Source organism: Sinocyclocheilus grahami, unplaced genomic scaffold (assembly GCF_001515645.1).
Source record: "Sinocyclocheilus grahami isolate Dianchi unplaced genomic scaffold, SAMN03320097.WGS_v1.1 scaffold126.1, whole genome shotgun sequence".
NCBI classification, from domain to species: Eukaryota; Metazoa; Chordata; class Actinopteri; order Cypriniformes; family Cyprinidae; genus Sinocyclocheilus; species Sinocyclocheilus grahami.
The window spans coordinates 2,146,155-2,158,155 of NW_015505305.1; positions in this window are offsets into that span (position 1 = coordinate 2,146,155).

Sequence of the window (12,001 nt, forward strand, 5' to 3'; positions counted from 1 at the left end):
ATTGCATTTATATTTATTGCATGCATTGGCAATCAGGCTTTTCTTGGTTTAAGCCTAAATAGGACAAAATGGAGTGAGGTTTAAGCCTTATTATTCAGACAGTTTTGTTTTCCAAGTAAATGTATCTTGTTTTAAAAATGCGTTAAAACTGAAAGAAAAAAAAATACAAAAGAAGACAGTGTATATGAATTATTTTTAGGATGTCATCCAGTGCTGATGAAATGCCCTGTTGTTCTGGTGTAAACGTAATTGTAAATCTTGCATGCACATCTGTCTCTGTCTTTTTCACACACACACACAACAGTACAAATCAGCTCTCAAAGTTTGGAGAGGGTGAGCCACACGAAACTGTTCCCATAGCAACAGTCTCTCCATGTAACTCTCTTTGCAGGCAGCAGTTTTAGATTTGCAAATGTACCCTAATGATACAATTTACTGGCGCCGCCATCCTTCTTTTCTGTCTGAGAAAAGATAAGGAGAAGAGAGAGTGGAAAAGGGTGCAGTACTCAAAATATACAAGATTCATTCTTTAAAGCTTGATATCTCACTGTCTCTGAGGTATTTTATAATGGAAACACAGACAGAGGCTGAGATGGGTCTGTGTGTGAAACCGGGCTTGGACGGTGTTGCAGAGAGCAGCCTAACTGCCACCAATTACATTCTCCCCGAGGGGCTCTACTAATTAATGATGATGAGGCTTCCAAATTGATCTGTCACAAGCAAATGCATCCATTATTTATGGATGGTAGCATTCACTTAACACACATGGGCAAACTTTAATTGTGTGAGTGTGTGTGTGTGTGTGTGTTGCTGCATGCATGTGAGTGAATGTTATATTCAGTCTATTAGTGCTGCATTCACTCCTTTAATTTCATTAGTGATATTGAGCACTTCTTTCTTCTTAAAAAGAAAGGAAAAAAGTTAATTTCAGTCTCTGCTTTATCACATCCCTTTAATTTTAAGAGAAATCAACATGTGCAAAATATCTTGCAAGAGAGATATTCAATGTTTACATCATCTGTTTGTTTAGTTCAGGCCACAATATCAGTTTCTGCATACATTATTTAATCTGCAGTAATACACAGATAGAAAGAGACAGAGATTGTGTAATTTTCTAAGGCTTTTTTTTTTTCCAAATATTCCCAAAAAGATGCACTTATTTTCTTCTCTTAATCCGTAATTTTTCTCTTGTTTTCCAGTAAAATATCTGAGAAGTAAAATTGTGGATAAAAGAGATAAGATTTTTTTCAGAGAATATATCTTTATTGTTCTTATCCCATTGACATTTTTTGTCTTGTTTTAAAGTTTGAAAAAATAAAATAAAGATTATTGGAATACATTTTGCAAGAAAATAAAAATATCAGTTTTTTTACTTAAAATTTCACGTTGAATTCAGTGTGTTACTTGCTGTTTCTTTGTTATCGTTTGTGAAATTTACTAGCCATTTTTTTATTAAAGTTGGTTCTAGTGTTTATTGTTTCTACATCAACCACGTATGCTCCAAAATAAATAAATAAAAATAAAAATGTTTTCAGATTGAATGATTCACACATTATAAATGTTTTTTTTTTCATCAGAATGTAGTGCATTTGAGTGCTTTATGTATATGTATGTCCATTCATTGAGATTTCAGTAGGAAGAAAATTAGATTAAAGGGTTTACTGAGAACAGTCTGTCTCTTCTTGACCCATCATCTCCATAGAGGGAGAGTCTCAGAGCACTGATAAACAATTCGTCCTCTAAATGGCCCTCACTAGCGTATTTAACCCCTGTGCAGTATGTACCGCCATCATATTTGATGTTATATCTCATCTAGAATCAGTTTAAATACCTCTCAAACTCCTCAGAGGCCAAAGTACAGCCAAACTTATAGCAGAACTCCTAGTTCTAGCCTGCAGTGATGCCAACAGAACAACTCTGTCCCTCATAGCTGATCCCCTCGGTCTGGCCTGTCCAGAAAGACAGCATTACAGGGCAGATTAAGACCTTCAATTTTCGGAGGAACGCTCTTGGGAAAAGCGGCCAGAGGTCTATTACAGTAAGATGGGGAAGGAGTCCAGCCTGTGGTGTTACATCACCGATCCTGGGGGATATTTTAATCAGCACGGACACGAGGCGAACCGGGTGCTGGTTTCAGACCTACCGCCTGTCAATCAGGGCCTGTCGCCCCGCAGTCCTGGGGAAGCGCAGCAGATTATAGTCAAGGTCGGGATGGACTAAACATATGTCCAGAGTAAGGCATGACAAGAAAGGAGGTCAGAGAAATGATTACATGCTGAGGTTTGAACTTTCAGGATGTATTTGTGCTCATGTGTGATCACCTTTGCTTACTCATCTCTCATCCAGGTGTAGTCTACACTTTTTTGGTCTTAGGTCACAGGATAGTCCTGTCAGAAAGGTTTAAGTACGCTTTCAACAACACCAAAACTGTAGCATTATATTTAACATTACTAATAAGGCCTTGACGCTGTGGTTAAAAAACAGACTCGCCAATCAGCAAGAAATATTTTCTGAGCCTTTCTCGTACCAGTCCAAGCACATGGTAATGTAATGAATCATACCCAGCTCACTTTATTCTGCACCCTTTTGCTTGTACTCTAGTGTCTGCAGGAAAATAGGTCAGTGTTTCATAAAAACTAAATATTGTTTTATGTACATATGGCTATACAGCAGAGCACTTTTACAGAGGTGCAATCCAGGATAAAGTCTGTAGTCATAAAACATTTGCTAAACCCAAGGTCTCTAGTTTGCGTGTGTATATGTGTGTTTGTGAACTGTGATTGGGTTTTAAAGGCTTTTATACTCTTGACGGTTGCTAGCAGATTTTAATCACACACTGAAGAGGAGAGAGAATGACAGAAATGGTGAGGGAGGGAAGAGTCAGGAGTGCGGAAACATTAATTACACATTAGCATTGGCCTTTTCTTTAACATTAATACAATTGTATTTCAAGGTGACTTGGTTTGGCTGGCAAGAACTTTTGACAGGTTAAAGACTAATATAGAAGACCTAACATTATGACATCAGGTGATTCAATCAATTTAAATTCAGTATAAGTGCTTAATTCTGATTAACTCGTTTAAATGGCAGTCTCTGTCATCTGACTTTCTTCTGCTAAGAAGGTCCAGAAGCGTTCTAGTCAATTCTGTGTTATGTCTGGGAGGGGGAGCTGGTCGGTGAGCTGGGCTTTCATTAGTGAAACTCTGCATAGATGTTTGCCATTCTGTCTTGAGAGAATATTAGGGGGTTTGACTCCTGAACAGATTGGATTTCCTGCGCTGTAAGGGTGGAAACTATCTATCTATCTATCTATCTATCTATCTATCTATCTATGGATGCTAGAAATTGACTGAAAAAAATTATATGTTTACACATTTGGCATTAATGATGATATATTTAAAATATTTTTGTAATATTATTGCATTTTTTATTTATTCTATTTTAATGGTTAAAATCTAGATAAAAAACATGGAATGGTAACAGCATTATAGAATGGTACAATAAACATAATTATATGTTTACATATTTGGAATTAATGATTATATTTTGATATGGTTAACTAACCCTTTAATATGTGAGAATAGCCATTTAAGAAATAAATGTTAACATGCAATTGACACATCTCGCTTTCTCTTTCGGCACAACCCTGTCTCTCACCTGGGCTCTACTGCCCAGGAATCAGAGATTTTGGATGCATCTCACAAACTCACTGCATCCCTGCGGATGGGTACTTCCAATTGGCTGTGCCGTCCGTGTGCATACAAGCCCAGGGTTCTTTCTCTTTCTTGTGTCGTCTGTGACCTGAATGCAGTTGGATTCTTTAGGGGAGACTGTGAAGCCCCTTTGCCTTCCATTCAACTCTGAATCTCATAAGATGCAGCACCACTGATAGAAGCAGAACTACACAGGGGAGGGGGGAATCTCCCCGGCTCTCTCTCTGCTGCAAAACACCAGCAAAACATCAATGAGAGTGCAGAAAGCATACCAAACCCAAGCGTGCACCTGGATACTAAGTAGGGGATGAAAGAGAAAGCACAGATAATGTAGTCTCTCTCATAAGTGAGGAAGCATTTGGATAATATTTTAGAGCACATTGAGGGTGCTCAGACACACTGATGCACAGAGAGTGCAGTGAACAACAGCTCTTGAGCATAATTCATTCTTTGGCATGATCATGGATATTTCAGCAAGGTGAAGCTTCTTTGGTTTCTCTCTCGCTTCCAGCCGCAGGTTGTATATGAATGTGGGAAGCACTGCTGGACACAAGCTAAAGCGGTCTCCCTTGTTATGATGCATATCATGTGTCGCAGGGCATGATTGACAACACTCTTCCTGTCAGGTATAATCAAATGTTCATCCAAAACATATTTGGAAATATTACCATTATCATACCATGATAATGAAGAAACTGAATATATATTCTCTATATATACTGTAAAATATAATAAAATATACAAATGGAGGGAAATTTTATATGCAATCATAATCATAAGTCTTACATTTGGGCCTAAATATATATATATTTTGTTATAATATAGTATATTATAATATAGTATAATTTTAGTATTTTTACAAAATTACAAAATCATATTGTGATGAATGAGGCTGGGGCTGGGGCTTGGGGCGAGAGCCGTCGGAGTGAAGCTAGGCCGGTTCCCACCTCCTTCTTCCATAGCTCCAGCACCACCACCTCGGGCAGCCACCGGCAGTCTCTGCTCCTTCATGCTGCCCGATCTCCTCAGCACCGTGATCCCCCTCAGCAGCTAGGGCTCTCTGACAGTGTGTCACTCCTTCCTCCTGGGTTTTGGCACCAATGTAACAAAGTTTGTAGATCGGAAAGAAGGAGGTGGGAACCGGCGAACATTTTTATTGGTCTTATGAAGTATTCTAAATTGTTGAGATAGTGAATTGGTGAGTTTTTGTTAAATGTGAGCCAAAATCATCACAATTAAAAGAACCAAAGACATAAACTACTTCAGTCTGTGTGCATTGAATTTATTTAATACACGAGTTTCACAATTTGAGTTGAATTACTGAAATAAATGAACTTTTCCATGACATTCTAGTTAATTGAGATGCACCTGTATGTATATATATATATATATATATATATATATACTGGACATATTGAAACAAATTAAATTTATTGATTATAAATATATAAACCTAGTTATTGTGTATCATATATATATATATAAATTTTATTAAAGGGGTCATATGATGTTGCTAAAAAGAACATTATTTTGTGTATTTGGTGTAATGAAATGTGTTTTTGCAGTTTAAGGTAAATTTATTGATTATAAATATATAAACCTAGTTATTGTGTATCATATATATATATATAAATTTTATTAAAGGGGTCATATGATGTTGCTAAAAAGAACATTATTTTGTGTATTTGGTGTAATGAAATGTGTTTATGCAGTTTAAGGTTAAAAAAACACATTATTTTCCACATACTGTACATTATTGTTTCTCCTCTATGCCCCGCCTTTCTGAAATGCGTCGATTTTTACAAAGCTCATCGGTCTGAAAAGCGAGGTGTGCTCTGATTTGCCAGCTATCCAGTGCGTTGTGATTGGCCGAATACCTCAAGCGGGTGCCGGAAATGTTACGCCCCTTACCATATTGTGATGCCTTGTCCCGGCCGGAGCGACGAGACAAAAACATTCAAACCCATTATAAATGAGGTATTTGTTGCATCCAGTGGGGACATAATTACGGATTATAATGACTTATGCTGTCTTTTTACGCATTGCATTGCATCGCGTCGCGTAAACATAAAACCATGTCTGCATTTGTGATCGGAGAAATGACAAGCAACAAACGCTACTCTACACTGCTCAAAACTCCTATTTGAATCATCAGTGGCAAATTCTTTAAATATAAAAAAACGTACTTACAGTTTTGTGAGTCAGAACAGCTGGCATTGTAGTCTACTCTTCCAGGATCAGGAAACAGTCCTCCATAAAATGCGCTGGACACAACTAAATATTTGGGTTAAACTGTTTTGGAACAGTGTTGTAAATACAACTTAACCACTGTAAATACAACTTAACCACAAAGTAGTTTCACTTTCACAAAGAAACACAGCGTAACACACGGTGGGCAAGAGTGAGCAGAGGCCGATTTGAGTGAGCCACGGCGGGCGGGCTTGCGGCAACTACATATGACGACCCCGGGCTGGACTCCGCTTCGTCCACAGTGAAAGGCGATCCGGCGATCCATAGTGCGAAGTTGATGTATTTCCTTAGCGACCAGGCATGACGAAGTGGAAATCTTCCCACATCGTGTTAGAACTAGCCGTTTTAGGAGGGCGTGGTTGACTCTTAACTTTTAAAAAGAATATCTCTTCGAATTGGAGACTTTAGTCTTTGCAACTTTACAGATCTTCTTTATTCACCGAGACCTTGTAACATTACAAAGAGAAAGGAAAAACTGAAATCGCATCATATGACCCCTTTAATTTTATTACATAGCTTTTTATTTTCCACTTAAATGTTTATAATTTATTTAGTAAGAACATAAAGCTACTAAAGCTATACAAAAAGGCACAACTACTGAACCACGTTACGAGTTCATGGGAGCGCAAATGTTGACAAGCCCAGCGTGTCACAACCAAATGCACCTCTCCTTCTCGTAACCCTCCAACGCCCAAGACTTATGACCTCACTTCTCACAGCTGGAAAAGCCGCCATATAATGCAAAGGTCACCTCAGCTTGAGGTGAGATCACTCAAGGAATCCTACAAGTAATAGATTCAAGTAGTGAGTTCCTCTGCAAAACTCAACTACCCAAAAAGTGCTAAGTGATGGAAGGGTAGTCCAGGGTTCATAAGAAGAAACTGAACTGGACTCAATAAGCGCAATATTTCACCTCCAAAAGGGGAAGCGCTAAGCAAGCTGTACACCATTCCGGCCATCTAAGTCGAAGAACTAGTGTTCAACACCCTAGATGAAACCGGTTCCATTCTCAGATTATAAAATCTGGCAAATGTGTTAGGTGTAGCCCAACCTGGAACTTTACAAATATCTGCTAATGAGGCACCGTTCTCTAAGGCTGAAGAAGCCGCGACGCCCCTGGTCGAGTGACCCTTCACACCCAGTGGGCATGGTAAGCCTCTGGCCTCACAGGCCTTAAGGATAGCATCCACAATTCAGTGGGAAATCCTTTGTTTGGAGACAGCATTCCCCTTCTGCTGACCTCCAAAACAGACAAAGAGCTGTTCATATGATCTGAAACTCTGCGTGCGTTCCAAATAAATGCACAGGGCTCGCACTGGGCACAACAGAGACAGGTCAGGGCCCTGTCGGGGAATAGCTTGCAAAGTCACCATCTGATCTCAAAAAGGAGGGGTGGGGACCTTGGGCACATATCCAGGCCGGGGTCTCAGGATAACGTGAGAGTCTGCCGGCCTGAATTCTAGGCATGATTCATTAACGGAGAGAGCTTGGAGATCCCCCACCCTCTTAATGGAAGTGAGCGCAGTCAGGATGGCCATCTTCATAGAGAGGGCACCAAGCTCAACTGACTGCAGGGGCTCAAATGGATCTCTCTGTAAGGCCAGAAGGACCACAGATAGATCCCAAGAGGGGATGAGGTGCGGCCTAGGAGGAGTTAACCTCTGAGCACCTCTTAGGAATCAGATAACCTGATTGTGTTTCCCTACCGATCTGCCGTCTATGGTGTCGTGATTAGTTGCAATGGCAGCCACATACACCTTAAGTGTAGAGGCAGACAGGCTCCTATCCAGGCCTTGCTGGAGGAAGGAAAGCACTGATCCAATGCCACATCTCCGAGGGTCCTTCCCCTGGGAAGAACAACAATCTACGAAAATGCGGCACTTGGTTATATAGCCACCTCGTCGAGGGGGCCCTGGCCTGTGTGATGGTATTCACCACTGCGGGTGAGAGATCTCTGAACTCTTCTTGGTTGCATCCAGGGGCCAAACGTGCAGGTTCCAGAGATCTGGGCACGGGTGCCAGATTGTGCCCTTCCCCTGAGAGATAAGGTCTCTCCTCAGGGGAATCTGCCAGTGAAGAGCTGATGCCAGTAGCACCAGGTCTGAGAACCAAGTCTTGTTGGGCCAAAAAGGGGCCACCATCAAGACTTGCTCTTCGTCCTCCCTGACCTTGCACAGAGTCTGTGCGATGAGATTCACTGGGGCAAACGCATACTTGTGTAGACCCATGGGTCAGCTGTGCGCCAGTGCGTCCATGCCGAGAGAGCCCTCGGTCAGGAAATACCACAGTGGGCAATGAGTGGATTCCGGCAAGGCAAACAGATCTACCTGTGCCTGACTGAATCGACTCCAAATTAGCTGGACCATTTCTGTGGGTGAAGTCTCCACTCTCCTCTGAGCAAGACCTGACATGAGAGGGAGTCCGCTACATGGTTGAGGTTGCCCGGAATGTGAGTGGCACGCAAGGACTTGAGTTTCTGCTGGTTTCACAATAAGAGATGGCGGGCAAGTTGTGACATACGACAGGAGCGAACACCACCCTGGTGGTTGATATAGGCCACCATCGCAGTGTTGTCCGTACAGACCAATGCGTGCTTGCCCTGAATCAATGGCCGGAACCTCCTCAAGGCCAAAAGTACTGTCAACAACTCTAGGCAATTGATATGCCAATGCAGCCGGGGGCCTGTCCAGACCCCAGAAGCCGCACACCTGTTGCACACGGCACCCCAGCCTGTCTTGGAAGCATCTGTTGTTACAACAATGCGTCTTGACACCTTTTCTAAGGGTAGAAAGGAGATGTCCTGCCAAGGGTTGAAATTATGGCGACACTCTGGTGTGATTCTCACACAATGTGTGCCCTGGCGCCATGCCCATCTCGGAACTCGGGTATGAAGCCAATCCTGAAGCGGTCTCATATGTATCAATCCTAGCGGCATCCCCGAGCTGAGCATGCCATATGCCCCAGGAGCCTCTGAAAATGTTTGAGAGGGATTGCTGTCTTGCACTTGAGAGTCCTCAGGCAGTTCAGCACTGACTGGGCACGAACCTCTGAGAGGCGTGCTGTCATAGTGACGGAGTCCAGCTCCACACCAAGAAAAGAGATCCTCTGTACTGTGGAGATTTTGCTCTTTTCCCAGTTGACCTGAAGCCCCAGGTGAGCTAATTGGTCGAGGACCATGTTTCTATGTTCGCACACCAAATCTCGCGAGTGAGCAAGAATAAACCAGTCGTTGAGATAGTTGAGAATGCGAATGACCACCTCCCTGAGAGGGGCAAGGGCGGCCTCCGCGACTTTGGTAAAGGCCAAAGGTAAGAACCTTGTACTGATATGCCTGACTTTCAAAGGCAAACCCTTGAAATGGCCTGTGTCTTGGAAGGATCAAGACATGAAAGTACGCATCCTTCAAGTCTATTGCCGCAAACCAATCCTAATACCTGACACATGTTAACATGTGTTTGAGGGTAAGCATTCTGAATGGAAGCTTGTGAAGGGCCCGGTTCAGAACCCTCAGGTCCAAGATTGGCCTGAGCCCCCCCCCCCCACCTTTCTTGGGTACAATGAAGTAGGGGGCTGTAAAACCCCCTCTTCATCTCGGTTGGGGGAACAGGCTCTATCGTACCCTTCGAGAGAAGGGTAACGATTGCCGCTCGAAGAACAGCAGCATCCTCGCCTCTCACAGAGGTGAAGAGCATGCCACTGAACTTTGGCGGGCGCCTGGCGAACTGAGTCGCATAGCCGAGCCGAACGGTCCTGAGGAGCCATCTTGAAGGTCTGGGTAGCTGTAACCAAGCATCCAGAAACCTCACCAATGGTCTCAGTGGAATTACGTTTGACGTACCTAGGGCAGGGTTCCTGCTGCTTTGTGGGACAAAAGGAACAGCAGCAGAGGATACGGGATCCTTCAGGGCGCTCTGCGTTTTGTCCGCCAGGTCTGACAAAGAGACCACCCACGGATGTTGGAACCTGGGTTCACTGGCATGCATTGGAATGGCTCAATGGTAGACTTGCTGCAACAGAGCGTGAGGAGGCAAGGGGATTACATCCGAGCAGGCTTTGTAGTGTAGTAGGCTTTTCAGCATCAGCAGTGTGACACAGGAAAGGAGGAAATTACTCTTTTATTGTCATTTTGGTCTCATTTTATTGACCATCTGGTGGCTGTCTGCCACCGGAGTGATGCGGCATCCACCTCCCATCCCCTCGTCGGAAGAAAAATAGCTCTCAAAGATCACTGCTGAAGCACAGAGGGGTACTCTCACAACACTTAGCTCTGCGTAGAGAGGGAGAGACCGCTGTCTGTGCCGTAGATCCAACGACAAGAAGATTGAGAGGTGAATGAGTGCTGCAATTCTCACAAAGAGACACTGCATCAGCTCCGAAGAACAGAACGAATGAGCTAATGCCATGCTGGCCTATTTATACCCAGATATCCTGGGCGTGGCCAGCTATGCGAATTTTACTCATCAATTGTCATTGGCCTTTTCTCAATGATGTCAGAGGTGTATGGGCTCCCAAGTGCGACCCCTAGTGTCGGACTTCGACACAACGTTGAAGTGACCGACTGAAAGAGAACTATGGTTACCATGGTAAACCTTAGTAAGGGGTACAAGAGTATGCATCGGTTTTATTTTAAAGGTACTGAGCAGGGAGCCAAGAATGCAATGTGTCTCTGGAATCACTGTATTACCCATCCATATAATGTGGGTAAATGTTAAACATGTTTAAATGTGCAGGAGCTTGGGTATGTAGGGCATTACATTAAACATGCATGTGTGGAGAAGCACAAAGACACGTGTTTCTCTCACTGAGAGCATCTATATCCCCCTCCTCTCCCACCCTCCACCTTCTTCATGGATTTCAGAATACATTACATGCGTGTCAGTGCAGAATGAAGGGTGAAAAATTACACAGCTTTGAGGGTGGCTGGCCTGGGCTGCCAAACTAAACACACATAGGACAGAAACTCTGTATTCACTTAAAAGTGGAGAAACAGTTGTGGTGACTTTCAGGGATTCTGCAACCATAGCTGCTGCCGTGCCGGTCCATTAGAGTGAGGAGAGTTCTCATCATTCCCTAACACAGATTTCCAAGCCCCACAGGTGATGCTGTACATGCATAAACTACTGTATAGTTCATCAGCTAACTGCAGCTCAACACTGGCCCCTATGGGCTGATGAAAGTATAGCACCATATATTCCCATTATGTTTTCCTATACACTCTGTGTGTGTGTGTGTGTGTGTGTGTGTGTGTGTGTGTGTGTGTGTGTGTGTGAGAGAGAGTACATTAAACCATATATGTTCTCTCTTTTCTCTCTAAAATAACAAAACACATTGAGTAAAATTAACCTTAAGGGATTTTCCACCACTACTAGCAAAAAAATTAAAGGGTCCATATGATGTTGCTAAAAAGAACATTATTTGGTGTATTTGGTGTAATGAAATGTGTTTATGTGGTTTAAAGTTAAAAAAACACATTATTTTCCACATACTGTACAATATTGTTTCTCCTCTATGCCCCGCCTTTCTGAAACGCATCAATTTTTACAAAGCTCATCGGTCTGAAAAGCGAGGTGTGCTCTGATTGGCCAGCTATCCAGTGCGTTGTGATTGGCCGAATACCTCAAGAGAGTGTGACGGAAATGTTACTCCCCTTACCATATTGTGATGCCCTGTCCGGCCAGAGCGTAACATAAAACCATGTCTGCATTTGTGATCGGAGAATTGACAAACAACAAGTGCTACTCTACACTGCCCAAAAAACTTGCGTTTGAATCGTCAGTGGCAAATTCTTTAAATATAAAAAATTTACTTTTTTCTGTGAGTCAGTCTGTACAGTCTGTGTGAACAGTCTGTGAGTCAGAACAGCCGGCATTGTAGTCTACTCTACCAGGATCAGGAAACAGTCCTCCATAAAATGCACTGGACACATCTGAATATTTGGGTTAAACTGTTCTGGAACAGTGTTGTAAATACAACTTAACCACTGATTTCTAGTCGTGTCCTCTTTTGGAAGGCCAAACAAAGTAGTTTCGCAAGGCCAC